This window comes from Erpetoichthys calabaricus, chromosome 6 (assembly GCF_900747795.2).
Source record: "Erpetoichthys calabaricus chromosome 6, fErpCal1.3, whole genome shotgun sequence".
In the NCBI taxonomy this organism is placed as follows: Eukaryota; Metazoa; Chordata; class Cladistia; order Polypteriformes; family Polypteridae; genus Erpetoichthys; species Erpetoichthys calabaricus.
In genome coordinates this window covers 154903889-154923255 of record NC_041399.2, presented here as the reverse complement: position 1 = coordinate 154923255, position 19367 = coordinate 154903889, and the positions used below count along the sequence as shown (strand labels likewise).

General features: G+C 36.6%; 1 protein-coding gene across 1 annotated transcript in view; it reads right to left on the bottom strand.

The window, feature by feature from the left end:
- tmem108 (transmembrane protein 108) overlaps nt 1-19367 on the bottom strand; it is a 333338-nt gene that overhangs the window by 212782 nt on the left and 101189 nt on the right. The gene's annotated exons all lie outside the window — the stretch shown is intronic.

Genomic DNA, 19367 nt, shown 5'->3' with positions numbered 1-19367 from the left:
CAACAGTTAGCCTTAAAAGGAAATTCTTCCAAAAACAGTTTTGTGATAACTCAGCAGTCATCTTCGGCACTTCCTTTTCTCTTGCCCTTAATTTAAAAAATGAACTAATATGTCACATAACAGAGGACATTTCACTGTATGATTACTTTTTAAATTACATTTTAATGCTTCTTATTATAATTTTGGTTACAATTAGCAAAATGCCTTAACCTAACTATTTATTTATGATACTAAAATATATGAATCTAAAATACAAGAATATTTCATAACATAAGAGAGCAATGAGGGTGGATACAATATGGGTTACTTAATGCCCTGTAGGCCACAAAAAAGAAACATGTGGCTGTACATACTTTTTCAAAGGCTACCATCATACATTTCTGAATTATCTGACCATATACGTGTTTGAGTAGATTGATTTGACTGACATTTCTGACTAAAACTGGTTCTTACACCAGGTTTCTGCTTGTTAGTCAAGGTGGCTTGTCTTCTTTACACAATTCATCCAATAAACTCATCCAATAATTTCTACAGCACCCTTTAAATAAACATTATGTCATAACATGACAATTCTTTACACGTACTGGCACCTACTGTATGTGGCTTGTCCTACCTGACCCATCCCCTGCTATTTGCCAGCCCCAAACTTTCTCTGACTCAGCAATGCTTTGCCAGACTGGCAACCTGTTAAAATATATTTAATAATATAAAAGAGTAGCAAGACTTGTTTTGAAAGACAAAGTAATTTTGTTCAACAAGAAAACCGGAAACTTGCATTTTATTATGAGCAGATGAAAGGTTGGATGGGTGGTCAATGACCACATTGTTTTCATAAGTCAATGAACAGTTTTCCTGCCAGAAAAGGCACTTAACATTTCATTTCATTCTGTTATAGCTAACAAATCTAGAGCTGAAAGACAATTAATTAAACTGAAATATTTACATTTAAAATAGTTGAACATTGTATATAGCATTAGCATAACAGAAACACAGAATACTTACTAGGCAAATGCTAATTTTCAGCAAAATTGAACACATTAAAAATAATTTTTGACAGCAAATGTGTAGCATCTTAACCAAATATCAACATGTATGAATAAATTAATGCAATGAGGTAATTAGAACATCAATATATGTTAAGGATGGCTAAAGGTAACATAGTTAGCAATGCATTAAATTGATAGAGAGATTAGAGCAAATGCAATAAAATTAGCTTTTGTTTAAACTTGGTCATGAGAGCCCATGAACAATAAATGCCAAGTGCCTGATTCTATAAAATGTTTTGCAGCACCATTTATACTGTTAAGGTTTATTACAGAGTTTTACCACAAATCGGTTACTAAACCAGCTGAATCATAAATACTGTATTAAAGGAAGACATATATTATTTTCATGATACCATATCTATTAACATTGCAATAGTCTCAAGACAGCCTTTGTAATTTCCTAATAAAAAGCGTTTTTAAAAAATCCACAAGTAAAATGAAAAAAGATGCACCTACTCATCGTCACCGGAAGACTACGTTATCTTCTTCTTTTAATTTCATATGCACTGGTGGCAAAAATAAGTAGCAGTTTTTACTACTGGCTAGTGCTGGGAGGTATTCCGGTTCATACCAAAATTATTTTTGTTATAAAATGGATTTTTCTTATACCGCAACACCGGTTTAAATAGCCTAAACAACGTTCAGAACATGGCGCAGCAGGAAACTGTTTAAACGGGGACCTTTTTCACTGCTACAATGCTAAACAGGCATGCAACGGAGTACATGCGTTAGTGGAGGTATTGAGCAGTGAAAATGGACAGAGAACACTCCAAAACTGAAACAGTAGCAGACGATAAAGTTGAGCATGATGACACAGAATTAACTTTTGCCAAAAAAAGGAGCCATGTCTGTTGTCTGTAGATACTTTGGTTTTAAAAGGTCGGATGTGGACCAAACAATTATTTACTGCAAATGCTGTCGAGCTAAAGTTGTTGCCAGAGGCGGTAACACAAGCAATTTACTGCACCACCTTAGCCGCAAACATGCTTTGGAGTACCATGAATGTATGGAACTAAGATTGGCACCCTCCACATCCTTAGGTAAAGCTGAAAAAGCTAGAGGACACTCGAGTCAGATGTCACTTGTAGATGCGTTTGCTAGAGATACTGCCTACGACAAAAAAAGCAAGTGGTGGATCGAGATAGCCAACGCTATTACAATCCATATAGCTAACGTGTCAGTGGACAGAGATTGCTAACATTAACAGAAAGTGTAGTTGGTTTACAAAAAATATTTACTATTTATTTCTTTTCTAAGACATTTTCAGTGCAATACAACTTTTGACAAGCACCTCTGGATATTTTACTAAGGTTCTATATTTTGACTGCAACTGTCATGCAGTGTGATTCCTTATCTTCATTAGCGCCACCCCCTTGAAAACTATCACTTTATGGGGCCATGCAAACTTGTATTAATACTTGTATGCACATTAAATTTTTTTTGTACAATGTACAATTCTCATGACAGTGGAATAGGTTATTCTTAGCCAGTCTACTGCAGTAATTGCAGTGGAAAATGCGGTTAACATCCACTCATGCATGGGAAAAAAATACCGTTGAATACTGTGAAACCAGTATAATTTTGAAAAACACCATGATATAGAATTTTGGTCATACCGCCCAGCACTACTACTGGTACTCAAGACAGGAAACAAGCAACTGCGTACAGTAGGACTCAACAGGCTCAATAAGACAATAAATGCCATTTGTACTGGAAGTTGAGAACTGAGACTGCAATTTTCTTTTTCTATATCTTAAACTGTAAGCTACAAATGGTTATTGCAGTCAAAGAGCATAGTGGGTTTAATTTATCCCATGTAAAAATAAGCTTTTGTAAAAGCATTTACAATAAAATGTTTGGGGATATTTATAGAAACTCTATTAAGTGTTATAATAAATCTGTAAGTCAGAAAGGGTGAACCTCTCTTGCAATGATAATATTCTTCATTAAAACAAGTGGTTTACTACATATTTAAATAGCTTTAGTTAAAGTGACAGGTCTAAAACAATTGTTAAAACTGTAACTAAATAATATTTTAAGTTGATCAGATGGTAAAGAATGAGCACAAGTTAGTTTGAATTCTTAAGTTTGAGTCACTACAGTTATTTTGACTAAGGAATTGTAAAATTAATTTTTAACTAAGATGCATTTACCTTCTTTAACAAAACATCACCATTCATTCTTTTCAAAAATTACTGAACCTACATTATAAACACTTGAAAGTTATTCAGAAAATAGGGTGAGCTTCGCAAGTGTGACCAGATGGGAGGATACACAGGGGAAGACCCAGGGCTTCCTGGGAGGATCACATCTCCCAGGTGGGCTGGGAATGCCTCAGGAATGTAGTTGGGGAAAAGTGGGTATGGGCCTCACTGCTAAGACTCTTGCCCCCACAACCTGGTCCCGGATAAGTGGTGAAAAACGAATGAATGAATTACTGAATGTCCATATAGAGACTGTATTATTTGATTGTGGTTGTGTTTTCAAATTATTCTCATGATTGTACATCATTCACATTTTCATAACTATAATTCAGAGAATCTTACTTCTGAATAAAATAGCGTGGCACAAAATTATTAGTTTATGTGAGTAAACATACATTGCATCCTCTCTTAAGTAATGGGGGCAATATTGTCAGTCTGCATTTACCTAAACTTCATTATATGTTCAGTGTCAGATAGGGAATAAACCATGTGACTAAAGCATGTTATCATATAAATGTCACCAATTGTATGCCAACTTAGGTATAGTATGATGTTTACCTGGTGTTTGATCAGTCGTCACATAGGATTAAAAACATAAGAAATAATAACAAGAAATGTTTCAAGAACAAATAAGCTATAACTATGTTAACTAGATTAAAAGTCTAAATATTGTTAAATTTATCAAAAAAGGACCTAATATATATCATTAACTGTAAATAATATAAATTCTTTTGAGATATAAGCATACACAGTGTCACACATGTCTGCATGGGAAGCAGCTAAAGGGCTCATAAAAAGGTAATTCCCAGTCAGACCAGGGTGTGGCAGAGTACATTAATCATTTCACTTATCTCCCTGTAGACCAAATGCGAGAAATTCTGCATGGCTCCCATGACGTCACTTCCGGTTCTGCCCCAGAAGATGTCACTTCAAGTTCCACTCCAGAAGACGTCACTTCTGGTTCTGCCCCAGAAGATGTCACTTCTAGTTCCACTCCAGAAGACGTCACTTCTGGTTCTGCCCCAGAAAATATCACTTCCATACCAACAGAACAGCCCAACTCCTGATGACTTAATTTCCAGTTCTGGTCCCAAGATCCCTCATCTTCCTGCTTTTCAACTTTATATTTGTTTCCTTACCTGTTCAGTTCTGTTTTGGACTCTTGTCTGTAAAAAACATTTTTTGTTTAACCTTTTTGCATTTTCTGCCAGTTCTCAAGTATACGGGTGGCTTCCCCAAACCTCTTTGTTGTGTCAAGACTTGATTATTTACCACAGCAGTTTGGAGGATACTTTCTACAACAAGCATCCTGCTGGGCCATGTTCTATATACCAAAAATAATCCATCATCATCATCATTGATGGTCATTCAAAATAAGAATTTGATCCGGATTGCTTATTTATGAAACTAGTTTTGGTGAATTATATTGCAAAAATAACAAGAGCAGCTACAACACATTGTAATTGTCTGGAGTAATAGTTCCAACTAGCAATTACAATTACAATTACAATTACACTCTAAGCTTTGGACCTTTTCTACAAACAAAGTAATCCAAAGAAATGACCAAAGTCTAAAGAATCTAGAAGTAGACAAGAAGCATTTACCATATTCTCGTTTTCATTAACGTACAGGATATTATAATATTCTAAAGATAATATACTCTCTTCCTATGCCTTATTGCCTATTTGTTTGAAGAAGTTAAACAAGAACTAAAAATTGATCTTAGTGAATTTTTCATATTTTTTAAGTGGTTTGTATTTCTGAGTTTTGAGCTATCTGATTGGGCAAGGGTTTTTACTCTTGTTGTGGATGCAAAATAAAAGAATGATTTTTCATGGTATGTTTGCTCTCTGCAAAATGGAGCACATTCTTTCTAAGTTAAACACATTACAGGAAACTTACAGTGTAAATATATAGTAATCTCATAAAAAGGTTGGACAGTTATTGTATCGTCTAGAAAAAACACTTCAGTCTTTTTAGTATTCTTGGTTAATTTATAGTAGTTCTCAGTCAATTTTATAGTATTTGTTTCTGTTCTGGTTTATTTTTCTTACTGAAAATGTATAGTATTTTTAGCAGATACAAACACTTCATAACTGTTGATATGTTCATAAAGATAGCAATTTTGTTTTAGTAAAAGCTTTTTTGTCTTTCACAAAGTACAACTCACTGAAAACATAACTTTAAAATTGTTCTTAAATATATATTAAATACTATTACATTGACAACTTAAACTGCCAAACCACTAGTTAGTGTCATTAAATTACACATAAGGTTATGCATTAAAAATTCTACTTGTTTTGTAAATTGACTGTTATTCATGTTTAAATTGATTAAAGCTGGTATAGTGTTTTACACTTGCTAGAAAAGCTTGACAACAATTGAAGATGTATTTTAAAATGAAACATTTTAAGCAGTGTTTTTGAAAGCATTTTAGACATTCAATAGAATGAAGAACAGCGGGTAAAATCGTGCCTTAGATGGATGAGCTACTCTGCATCGTCTGGCCTCAGGCCTTGTTTAGCAATGACTGATGATCATACAGCACCCCAGATAACTTCAAAATGTATTGAATTGTTGTTAAGCAAATCAAGTAAATTATACAGGATATGTCTATTCAGAGCTGGGAAACTTGTCAAATGTGATGGAATTGTGTCAAGAGATATATTCTCTTGTTCAAACATTTGAGAAAAAAATGCAGTGTATGCTATGAGGTACTCTATTAAAAATGTCAAATGGAAAAGGAGAACTTTCTAATTTAGAGGGTTTATACAGATTTATATGGTCATTACTGTATCATATATTTTATTATACTTTTTGGTACAAACTAGTTTTGTAATAGGGATCAACATTTTCCCTCAGTACAGATATCTAAAATGAACAGAGTAAGTACTAGTAGAAGTGAATGCAAATGACCAACGAATGTAGTGGAAAGGCTCAGAACATTTTGCATGTTATTAAATCAACAAATTATTGAAATTAATTTGACTTTTTTGATCCTTGAGGAGAAATGCACTCGCTTCAGTGGCAACAGGAAAAGTCATATGAATATGCTAAAAATATTATACATCTGGTAATAATAATTTTAGATGAAATATCAAGTACAGCATGAGAACATGACAAGTAATAAAGAAAAAATCTTAAAATATGTAGATATAAAAACATGCAAAGTGACTTGTGCTGGTGACAGAGTTTATTCCCTTGAGAACTCCTATGCAGCAGCAGCAAAAAAATGCAAATATCGACTTCTCATTGGTGGTACTGTATTCTATTTTTTGTAAGTCACTTTATATCATGGCCTTCTCCATTGGCATAGAAAATTCCACTATAAATAACAAATATAAGGAAGAAACAGTATCATAAATGAAAGCCATCATGGTGAAAAGATCATTTTCCTTTACAAAAGATCATTTATTTTCTGTGATTGCTTAGGAAGGAAATGCAGTACTTCCAGTACTAGTTTCACTTTGATATACTGCACATTCTCTGATTTAAATGAACCAGTACAACCTCAGAGTAAGATATCTGAATGTGTTTACTTTGTGTTAAATTGTGTAATACTTGTACAGTTTAACAAAGAATCATTTATTGCTTATATGGGGAAGGTCATATGGCAGCACAATGAGTACAACTGTGGCATCTTAACTTTGTTACATAAGCTTGATTTTCTTCCAGGCCACTCTCTCTGTATTTTAATTGCCTTTACCCTTTCCTCCATCCATCCATTTTCCAACCCGCTGAATCCGAACACAGGGTCACGGGGGTCTGCTGGAGCCAATCCCAGCCAACACAGGGCACAAGGCAGGGAACCAATCCTGGGCAGGGTGCCAACCCACCGCAGGACACACACAAACACACCCACACACCAAGCACACACTAGGGCCAATGTAGAATCGCCAATCCACCTAACCTGCATGTCTTTGGACTGTGGGAGGAAACCGGAGCGCCCGGAGGAAACCCACGCAGACACGGGGAGAACATGCAAACTCCACGCAGGGAGGACCCGGGAATCGAACCCAGGTCTCCAGGTGTCCCAACTGCGAGGCAGCAGCGCTACCCACTGCGCCACCGTGCCGCCTTACCCTTTCCTTACATGAGTTTAATCTATGAGCCTCCTTAAAACAATAAGCATAAAAAAACCACCACAGAAAGCCACCATTTAGTTATAGGATTGTAAGTAAGTAGATGCTAGGTGGCACTCTTGCTCACCTTTTTCCCAACAGACAGACGCAGGACACAGGTTAAAAGCACTAAGAAGACAATCTTTTCTTCTTCTGAAATAGTGCCTCCAAAGCACCACAGCCACAATAAACACAACAATGAAGTAATACTAATTCCTAATTTCTCCTCCACACCTCCCAGCAACCTCTGTCCTACTACCTCCCAACTCCGGCTCGCTTGCTGGGTCTACAACAGTCCTTTATATAGTCCTTGACCCTGTTGTGCTTCTGTCCAGGTCAGATGGAGAACTGGCGTTTTCTTCAGCCTATGGATGAGACATTGCTCCTTCGGTCCTCTAACAGCTCCTCCTGGCGGCACCCATGGTACACAACAGGGCTGCGAAACCGCACTCCAAGTCCCAGGATGCCCTGTGGGAATCCTGGGCACAGTTACACTACAGGGGAGCTGCCATCTAGCGTTCTGGGGGAGGCAGTGTCCTGGAAAAGCTGCCTTCCCCCATCCTTCCATCTCAAGGGTGTCTTGGCCGGGATGAGCTGCCGGCCATCTGCCATGGGATCTTCTAAGTATGGAGTGATCTACCTACCGATATCAGAGAGCCCATTTGGTCCAAGCGTTTAAATCAAGACAGAGACCTATTCTAGCATACCATACTCATGTTAGACCTGCTGCTAAGACTCTTATTGCTTTTAAATAAGTGATGCAATCTTTCCGTCTAACTCACCGTCATGATTTATTGCATAATGCATGCAACCAAGCTTAACTGATGAAACTCAGTGATATTTTTGTAAATGTAAAATCTAAAACTTAAAAATTCAGAGCTTCAAAAGCATGCAATAAGAAAATTGTAAAAAATAAAAGAGCTTCAGGAGTATGACCTATGTGACAGCAGTATAATTTAACTTTTTGATGTACAAATGTAGGTACTGAAACCACATTTAAGTGTTAAACCACATTTAACTAGTGCTGGGAGGTATACCAAAAACTGTTTTTTTATTTTTGTTATGATATGGATTTTTCTTATACCGCAACACCGGTTTAAATAGCCTAACCAACGCTATTACAATCCGTATGGCTAACATGTCAGTGGACAGAGATTGCTAACATTAACAGAAAGTGTAGTTGGTTTACAAAAAATATTTACTATTTATTCATTTTCTAAGACATTTTCAGTGCAATACAACTTTTGACAACCACCTCTGGATATTTTACTAAGGTTCCATATTTTAACTGCAACTGTCATGCAGTGTGATTCCTTCTCTTCATTAGTGCCACCCCCTTGAAAACTATCATTTTATGGGGCCATGCAAACCTGTATTAATACTTTTGTACAATGTATAATTCTTATGACAGTGGAATAGGTTATTCTTAGCCAGTCCACTGCAGTAATTGCAGTGGAAAATGTGGTTAACATCCGCTCATGCATGGGAAAAAAATAATGTTGAATACCGTGAAACCAGTATAATTTTGAAAAACACCGTGATATAGAATTTTGGCCATACCGCCCAGCACTAGTTCACACATGTTAATTTAAAGAGTCTCTGTTATTGTGTTACAAATACTTCAGAATAGGGATTTGTGAGGTTTGCCTAAATAGTGTACTGACACTGCCCTGCCAGGTACCGGGGTGCTTTGGAAAATAAAAGCTTTAAAAAATAAGTGGGTGTTCTTAACGTCCTCCTTTAAAGAATCCAAACAATCTCTAATTTGGACGGATTCTACAGGGCTCCACCCGAAAAGGCCCATATGCCCAAAGCTCTTTCTTATGCTCCCTGTCCCATTATCCAACCACTATTAAAAAGGCTAAGCAAATCTAAAGAAGACTTACTACTGCAATACGTAACACATATACAGTACGTAGCACATATGAGACCACTGTTTCTTTCAATTGTCATTGCAACCAACATTGAAAATTTGCTACCAGTTATATTTTTATTTTAAAGCACCGAAATTCAAAATTAGCTTTTAATGTGACATTGTTTTATGTTATGAAATATTTAAACTTAAGCTACATAGGGTATAACATATTTTTCACTGACTGTACTATCCAACTTTAGCATAAATAATAAACAGTATCTAGGCTATCTGCTAAGTCAATAATAATATGGTCTTTTTTTATACCACAAAATAGGAGCCCAAAGGTTTTTTTTTTTCCAGGTCCAGAAAAAATGCTTCTGTGTATTCTTAAAGAAAAGAAGTAGAAGAAGTGCATTAGCTTGCCCTGTCTCTCTTTTATAAAAAAAAAATCTTGTAAGGAGACAAGACGTGATTGTCTCAGAGACACTTTCACATCCCATGAGATGAGTCTTCGTGCCAAGTGATGTAACCACGCCCGGGGCTGGAAGCCCTGCAAGACAAGAGCTTATGCAAAGAGATTTGGAAAAGTCCTGCGTGGTTATGTCAGACACAATTCTTGTAGAGAGAAAGAAACAATATTCACTCATGGGCAGTTATATATTGCTTCGTCAAGATGTAATTCCAAACATGGAATCAAAATTCAATGCGAAATTTATGAAAAGGTAAAAGCAAAAAGAGATTGAATATATGGACATATGGACATAGGTGATATGACAGGAGTGCGTTGCACCAAATGCAGATCAGGTGGCACGGCAGCAGCAGCAATCCAGCAGCTGAGCAAAGAGGAAGTCAAAAAAACTGTATGTGTTTCCCATAGTATCACCGTTTAAGAAGGGGAGTTGGTGGAACAGTCGTGTCTCCTTGGGGTGTGTTCAGCCCCCCTCTTCACAACATGAGCGGCAGAGACATGAAGTGATTGGCGCATAGCACAGGCAGAGGAGGAGGGGGGTCGGTAGGCAAGCAAAGCGAGCAGGGGGCAAAGCCCCCTAGTATTATATTAATATTGCCACACTAGCTGAATGTACCATTCTCAGTGGTTAAGTGGTTTGGGAAATGCATTTTCAAATAATTGCTATGTATTAAGCTATCCGTTTACTGAAACGACGTAATCTGGCTATATAATATACAGATAGCCAAATTCCAATTTTCTGAATCATTGGGTGTACAGCAGAAACCATCCCTGGACAGGTATAGTACAGAGTATTATCCATTCTGTTACTATGGCGAGAACACAAAACCTGGCATAACAGCCAAAGTCAAACACTCTTATTAATTAATTCAACAATTAAGGTAAGTTTTACAACTAGATGTCCTTCCTGACACTAACCCTCTTTATTTATCCAGGCTTAGGACTGACACCAATTTGGGCTGGTTTATTCCCCTGGTGGGCAGATTGGCTAGACATTCTTACTGCCAGCTACAAAGTCTCAGTCAGTATGGTGAGGCCCTACACCAGAATGATCAATACCAGACCTTGTAACATGGCAGGGATATGTCTCTGAGGTACAAGCTGGACACTTTGTACCAATGGTCATCCAAAAGGATGGACTAATATGCACCCAAGAAGTCAATAGCAAGACCTTTAGTTCCTCTTTTAAAACATTAATTATACCCTAACTGACTGCTCTTTTAGTCAAGCTACTGGTCAATCTGGCCAACTTTGGCTACCCGTAGCCAGAACCCATAGCTGATCAGGTGTGGCCATGCAGAGATATAAGAAGTCCCTTTACTCCAAAGGGCAACTGTCCTGGACTCTGTGGGTGGAATACTTATCTGTACTGGAGTATGGACAAAGTTGCCATTAGTCCAACCTTGCTGAGGAACTGCAAGCGCACAAGCAAGAGAGGGAGAGAGAGAGACTGTATGCAGACCACGTGTTTATCTTGCTAATGACAGGGGCTGACTGAAGACCAGAGCACAAAGAAAGAAAGAAAGAAAGAAAGAAAGAAAGAAAGAAAGAAAGAAAGAAAGAAAGAAAGAAAGAAAGAAAGAAAGAAAGAAAGAAAGAAAGTGAACTGAAGATTCCTGTATATGTGTGGAGAAAGCAGACCAAGAAAGAAATAAAGCACTACTCACCTCAACCATAAGTATTATTTGTATTCAAAGAACTATTAACTGCAATTTAACAGATAGGACAAAGCCAGATAATGTATTATGTTATTGACATAATGGTAAATTAATTACAGTATAATAAACTTGTATAGAATAAGTTGTAAGCACTGTGTACAAGTTTCTTCCTAAATTCAGTCAGAAAGTGAAGGGCAGAATCTCAAATACACAGACAGAGAGGCAAAGGCTGCTGTGAGCAAATGAACACAACAGTATAAAACACGAGAAGCTTAATAACTAGATAAAGAACTTATACATCTTGCAAAAATGAACTGAAAGATCAAAATTATGTTATGTGCCTTTTTCTATAGGGGAGAAAAAATTGAGCAAAGCCTTTGTACTTTTATGTACTGTATTGGGTTGTTTGTTAGTTTCTTTTGTAATCTATCTTGTCTTTTGTTATCTATCTATCTATCTATCTATCTATCTATCTATCTATCTATCTATCTATCTATCTATCTATCTATCTATCTATCTATCTATCTATCTATCTATCTATCTATCTATCTATCTATCTATCTATCTTTGCACACATTCATCTTCTGCAATTCTTATGTTATAAACAAATTGCATCAATTTAATTATTACAACAAGCATGTCTGGGTTATTTGTGAAAGTAAGTCTTCTGCAATGTCTGAACACCAACCGAAGAAATGAAAGAGTTATTGTAGACTTTTGCCAGTTTATAAACCTTGTTCATTTATTGTACAGATCTCTTCATATTTTTGCTGTCACACCTAGAAAGAGAAACAGAAATCCTTCAATCCCTCACTTAACCTGCATTGAACATGACAACCCTTGAGGGGTGTCTTGCTGATTGTTTTAATTAATTACCAACACTGCCGAAAGTAAAACTGAACAGAGTGATCATACATGCCACACTATGTTATTTTGACATCTTTGGGGTGGACAAGTTCAAATTCATTCTATTCCTACACAGGTTACTGGTCATACACTTAGATCCACCACCACTTACATATAACAGACCAATCTAGGGTCATAGATTGAAATTATACTTATGTACTATGGAATAAGGGAGAAGAATCAGAGCATCTGGAGAAACAACCTTTGATAGACTGCTGCACAATCGGGATACCTGGGACATGGAAGGATCAGGAGAGCGCCAATACCTCCCCAAGGACACGAGAGGGCTGCCGCCCTGGGGTGCAGGGGAGCCACAAGATCGGAGCTGGAAGGATCCACCCTGTTGGCACATGTGGCCACCGCCAGGGGGCGCCCAAACGTTCCAGGAAACATGGACTGCAGCACTTCCGCCACAACAGGAAGTGCTGCCAAACCAGAAGACAGAGACACCCGGTGTGCTTCCGGGTGCTCATGCAGCACTTCTGCCACACCCAGAAGTGCTGCAGGAAGTTCGTAAGGAAGCACCTGGAGCACATCCGGGTACTGTATAAAAGGGACCGCCTCACTCCATTTAGGGAGCCGGAGTTGGGAGGTAGTGTGATGGAGCTTTACGAGAGAGGAGTGGAGGCGGCCTGAAGAGAAGGACTGTGAGTGAATTGTGCATAGTGTGTGATATTGTGATGAGAAAGCACAATAAACGTGTGTTTTGGACATAGTTGTCTTGGTTGCTGTTCATGGTCGAGGCCAGCTTTCACAAACCACACAAACATCACTCACTTTTCAAACCCGCTTACTCTTTCAAGAAGGTCATGGAATGTAGTACTGTATAATGTTTATTCAATAAAATTACTTTTAACAACATGATCATATTACCTATAACTGAATGCCAGATGGTATGTGAATAATTTACCTTTTATAAATTAAAACATTGTTCTTGTTTCAATTGGGGAGTTTACAGGAATTGTATAAATTAAATGATTTAACCTTAACTAACTTTTAAGTTATGCTTTCCGCTAAATAGGACAAACATGGATTGATCATACTTGATTTATCCAGTTCTTGTTACTCTCAGTTATTATCTGATTATTACTGAATTCCATGTCAGATAAAATGAATGAACACAAAAAAAGGTCTCAAGTAAAGAAGAATTCAAGATTAATGTTCGGTATACTTGTAACATCATATCACATTGGCGCCGCTTTCCAGTCCTTTGGCGGTTTTTATGAAGGCTATAAATGCCATGTATGACATATAAGTTATTAAGTTAACTGCACCAGTTTTAATCTCAGCATTATAAATCACTTACTGATACAAACACTACTGTGATATATCTTAATTTGGTATGTCCTATTTATTTACTCTTGGTTACTGGCTGCACAGTAGATTTTAGTCATCCCGTTGGCAAAAAGTTTAACTTCCTTCAAAAAATGGCAAAAACGTACACATTCATTTTTTTTATAAATGAAGGGACATGCTGTGCTGAAAATTTTAAACTGACAATATTATAGTCTTTTATGAGCCCCATGATGCCTTTTATGTGAGACAGAGGCATTTATAACATAGGCAGTGCTGAGCCTTCTGAGGAAAACTCTATTAAGTGACTAGACTAACCGTACTTAAGAGCTTAAATATGGTCTTTTCCATTTATCAAGTGCTGTTTGTTTTTATGTAATATTTATTTAAAATGTGCTTGCAATTTTTGACGATCAACCAATAATTCAATACAGCTTTTATCCATGAATGCTATAATAAAACACTTGAGCTAAGAAGATGAATGAATAAAATTATACCTGCTATATAGTACATATCCAGAATATGAAATATCCCTAGATAAAGCATATAATAATGTAATCACTGATATCACTGTTTAAGTTTTATGTAAATGAACTGCTTATGCAAAGTGAGATTTTCAAACTTAATATTAGTCTTGGAAATGCAGTTATATAATAACCAATATCTTAGACATTTTCAAATGTGAACTTAGGACAGCAGTGTAAATTGTAAATCAGTGGTCAATAAATCTCATTACACATCTGTCAGGCTGAGTCAAAACAAATGGACCTTAAAAGGTTGAACTTCTCATCATGAAAACACAGTGATTAAATGAATAAATTCAACAGTATCAAAACATGCACCAGTTCTAGGAAAGCAAAGCCAATAGTGATGATTAATTTTTGTTAAAACCTCAATAAATGAAAAGAAATGGCTACGTGCTAGTGTGATGATTGATCTGCTGACCCAGGCAAACATACCAAATGCAATGTTTCTTTTGTGATAAGAAGCACATTACTAATACACGCACACTGTTTCTTCTAAACAGTTATTATCTCCCTCTGAAGTTATTTAAAAGTGTTCTTTTTTGCATTCATCAAAAGAATGAAGTTTTACTGGCCTTTTTTTCCCCATGTCTAATAGTCTTGGGCCAAAAAAATGATTACTAGAGTTTTTATGTGAACTGAAATCTCTCAAATGTGGCATTTTGCCCATTTAATCATTGAAATATTATTACTGATCAATAATATGTATAAGATCAGAGAAATGAAGAGCAATGCTTGCTTATCTAAACATTGTGGTTAAGATTAGATGTTCTCCAGTGAAGTACAAAGTTCGCTCAAAGGTTTTGCAGGGTTTAAGAAGCTGTCTTGTAAGAGGATTGTCTTTAAATATCAAACACACCTTTGGGTTGTACTAAGGGGATAGGACAGGTAAACTCTATGCAGACACTAACCAGGAGAGATTCTGAGTTGAGGTTTCTGAAACTGCCAGTAAGTTTAAATTGAACATCTTTAAAAAACATCTTTAAAACCATTACTATGAGTCTGTTTACATAATAACCCTGTTAAGGCAGAAACCTGGTTTCTTAAAAATCTGAGTTCACATAAGCAAGTAATCTTCTGGAGTTCTCCTTTGTCAAAACACTTCATCATAATTGAAAATGCACAAAAATAAGTTAAAGGTCATCATTGACCACCATGAATCCAAAAATAAGCATGATGCCTGTGATTATTTTCTTGTGTTATATACATAGTCAAACTGATTCTTTATTTAAATGTTCCTTTTACCAGATTGCTTGCAGCAAACACTTTTCTGCTTGGCTGTGCAATTGAGCTCTCCGGAAAACGGGATACATGTGCTTTTTGCCTTATACCCAGTGTCGCTCAAATAATGGTAACACAGGTATACTAACTTCAATAAGTTAAGTATTGCATTAGGTTACTCATTACTTTAAAAATGTAATGGGACTGCATAAGGCACATTACTTTTAACATGTTACCCTACTGCTCTCGAGATTTAACTGCTGAGTTTAGCGCTGTATGTTCAGCTCATCAATATAAATTAAGCAATTTCTGAAATACTGAAGCAGATTATTTTAGCCAGGAGAAGGAATAATGCTACTGTTTGAACATTTGCCTCTGGAAATGTATTTTTGTGGATGCTTCTAGCTGTGGCTGCTAAAAACATGCATGAGGCAAATACATACCCAGGCCAGCAGAGAGCAACAGACATGAGCACACTACAAAATCTTTAACAGTAACCTGGTGAAGGGTTTACATCACCTCATAATCTGGTTATTCTCTGAGAAATCTACTTCTGGCAATCAGGTTTTCTCAGAGGCAAATAATCCAATTTCTCTAACCAGAGTAAGCGTTCACATGGCATTTTAGAATTATAACTGGGTTACTGAGGCGCATGTAATCACATCTGTGGCATTCTGTACTTCAACAGAGGAAGCAGCTGAAAAGGATAACACTACGACTGTTCAATTTAATTTCTTAGAATATAAGAAATATTTCCTAATCACAATTAAGCAAGTCTGCATATATATGGTCATTCTCTGTAAAGGAAGGTGTAAGTAAAATGAAGAAAGACCTTCTTTTATCATTGCAGTTTCTCCAAAATCCTAAAGATAATAGTGATGTTTTACTTGACAGCAGGAAACAAGAAAACAATGAGATTACAGACAAATAAGAGATGAAGCAGAAACATTGCATTAAAAAAGAATAGAACCTGAGGGCGGTGGAAAGTGTTTACAAAAGTTATACAGTATGACAGGTCAGGATTTAGAGGTTTTGAAAATAGTCTGAAAAAAGACGAATAAAAGAAGTGGTAATTATATAGTTAAATACATTAACATGACAAAAACTCATTAGCACTCAAATAGGTAAATGTGGTAAAATGTTAAGGAAGAGTCATTTTACTAAGGAAAACTATTACATTTCAAAGTGAACTTTATTGGAACTGAGAACTATAGTTATGGAATAGATTGGTGATATTGATGATTAGAAAAAATGCAACAAAGTAGACGTATTACCGTCTTGAAGCAGGGCTGCACAATGAGTAAAAATACAAAATGAAACATACAAAAAACTAAATGAATAATGATCATGAAACTTGGCAGACAGCAAGAAACTAAAGAATCGGTAATTTACACACAATGTAACTTACAGTATGTCACCATGTTCTACCAAGACTGTTGGATAAGAATAATAATATGATAAGAAGACTGAACCTTTAACCAAAACACTAGCATGGGTTGATATCAGAAATTCAAACTAAATGTGCAACAAAGCCCAAAACATGGTCAAAAACCTAACCAGGTATCAAAACAAAAGAAAAATCACTACCAAAAAAATTTAGTTTTCATTATAAAAACTTGAACAAAGATTGTCCAAGATGCTGGATTATATACTGTAGCATCAATGGCATCAAGTAGTAGGGTTTTCGTGGTCATGCCGCTAACAATGGATGATCATGTCCTGATGAGGGTAGCATAACATGGCAGTTCCCGAAAAAACAAGCTGGTGTCATGATAAGGTTTAAACCAAAAATTAATGTGCAACAGAAGAACAATCAGTGATCTATTCACAGACTAGACATATGTTCTTGTTTTGAAAGAGAAATTTAAATAGAAGAGGCCTAAGTGCAAAGAATAAGTCAGCAATGGTTGGGACACACAGCACAATCATATTCATTCTTTGGAATCAACTTCAAAATAATAGTTTGTGTGCGTGAAGAAACTGAAATATTTTGAGAAAGTACAAAAAGAAATTTGAAAAATGTCTACATTCCACGAACACATTGACTTGCATGTACAGTACACCAAATCCTGGCACACAGAGCTACAAGACAGCTCTTACAATCCGTGTACCATGTCATACCAAATCAGTCATACATCATATTGAATAGTAAAAATAAATTTGAAACATTATTTTTTCTTTTGAATAAACTTGATTTAATGAGATTATGATTTAGACTGGCTTTTTAAATCCCAATTGATGATTATACCCAACAGGGATTTAACCAATAAGTTAAACATGTTCAAATGTATATTGTGAGTAAACTAAACAAAACACAAGTAGCAACCAGAGACTGAAATTTCTGAAAACAGTCACCCTAGGTTTTTTTTAAGGTTTCAGTTTAGAAGAGCACTGAATTCTTTATGAGCACTTACAGAAGACCCATTAAGCTCATGTAATTGACTATCATACAGTAGATAATAAACCATTTGGGAATCAATCATTTTTAATTATTACATGCATAAAATTGTTGTTCCACTATAGAGGGATCACACTCCTCAGCCTCCCTGGAAAAGTCTTTTCGGGGGTCCTGGAGAGGAGGATCTGTCAGATAGTCGAACCTCGGATTCAGGAGGAACAGTGTGATTTTTGTCCTATTCGTGGAACAGTGAACCAGCTCTACATCCTTGGCAGAGTCTTGGAGGGTGCATGGAAGCTTGCCCAACCAGTCTACATGTGTTTTGTGGACTTGGAAAAGGCATTCGACTGTGTCCCTCAGGAAATCCTGTGGGGGGTGCTCTGGGAGTATAGGGTACCGGACCCCCTGATAAGGGCTGTTCGGTCCCTGTACAACCGGTATCAGAGCTTGGTCTGTATTGCCGGCAGTAAGTCAAACCCGTTTCCTCTGAGAGTTGGACTCCGCCAGGGCTGCCCTTTGTCACCGATTCTGTTCATAACTTTTTTTTATACAGCATGAAGCAGACGCTGCCTGAGCCACGGCAAAACGCTTTATAGAGACTTCCCTGTACGGACTTTGCGGTTTAGAAAAAGTTTCATCCCAAGAACTCTAAACGCACTCAATCAGTCCATCAAGTGCTCCTTGTAGAACTGTTTACTTATAAGTACAATTACCTCACTGTAAACTTGCACTACAGTTATAATATTGCACAACCTGCGCCACTTTATAAAGCGCGTATTTACATATGATGACGGTATTCATTTTTAAGATGAAATGCAGCAAAATATGTTGATTATATTATACAGCTAAAACTTTAACTTCATTTAAATAATCTGTATTGTTAATAATTAAACATGTGAGGACACGGTGCCGCAGCGCTAGCTAGTTCAGGGATTGTTCCTGCATTGCGTTGTATTCTTGCGCTGACGTGACACTGGAAAGATAGACGGATAGAATAATTAAACATGTACTACGAAGATATTTCAATGTTCCTTAAAAGTTTTGAAGAATCGGCGTTCTAAGCTTACAGATGGCTTCACGTCTATTACAGAGCTGATTGTGTGGCGATTGGGTATTTGGAGAAAGAAAAGTAAGGACAGGAATTGGAGGTTAGTATGTTTGAAAGAGACAGTACTTCTGTAATAAATTATTTCATCGAAGGTCACACATGGCGCAGCAAGACTCTTGCGTGAGATATGAACAATCACTGGGCCACCGTGTTCCCATGTTTAATAACATGCTTTCATTCCTATCATCATGAAAATGATATCACGTATACATCTCAGTATTTTAATTATTCAGACGGCTGTAATATCACAAATGTAATGGATTCTGTGTCCTGTCGGAGAAAGAGAAAGAACGGAAGCACATAGTGATTCACACACATGGAGCACATAGAAGATCAAATACAAAACAAAGCATTTAACGTGCTACTTGAGAAACTAGTAAAATAAACGATTTTAAGATGAAGTTTATGATGTTCTACTTTAATGGCAAAATAAACTACGTGATTAAAGTGGAAATTTCGAGATTAAAGTTGACATTTCGTGCTTTTTTCCCACTGTGTGCTTATTTGTTTTGTCTGTACCCTAATAAGCTTTCATATGACACTCAGACGGTGGGCTACGACTCG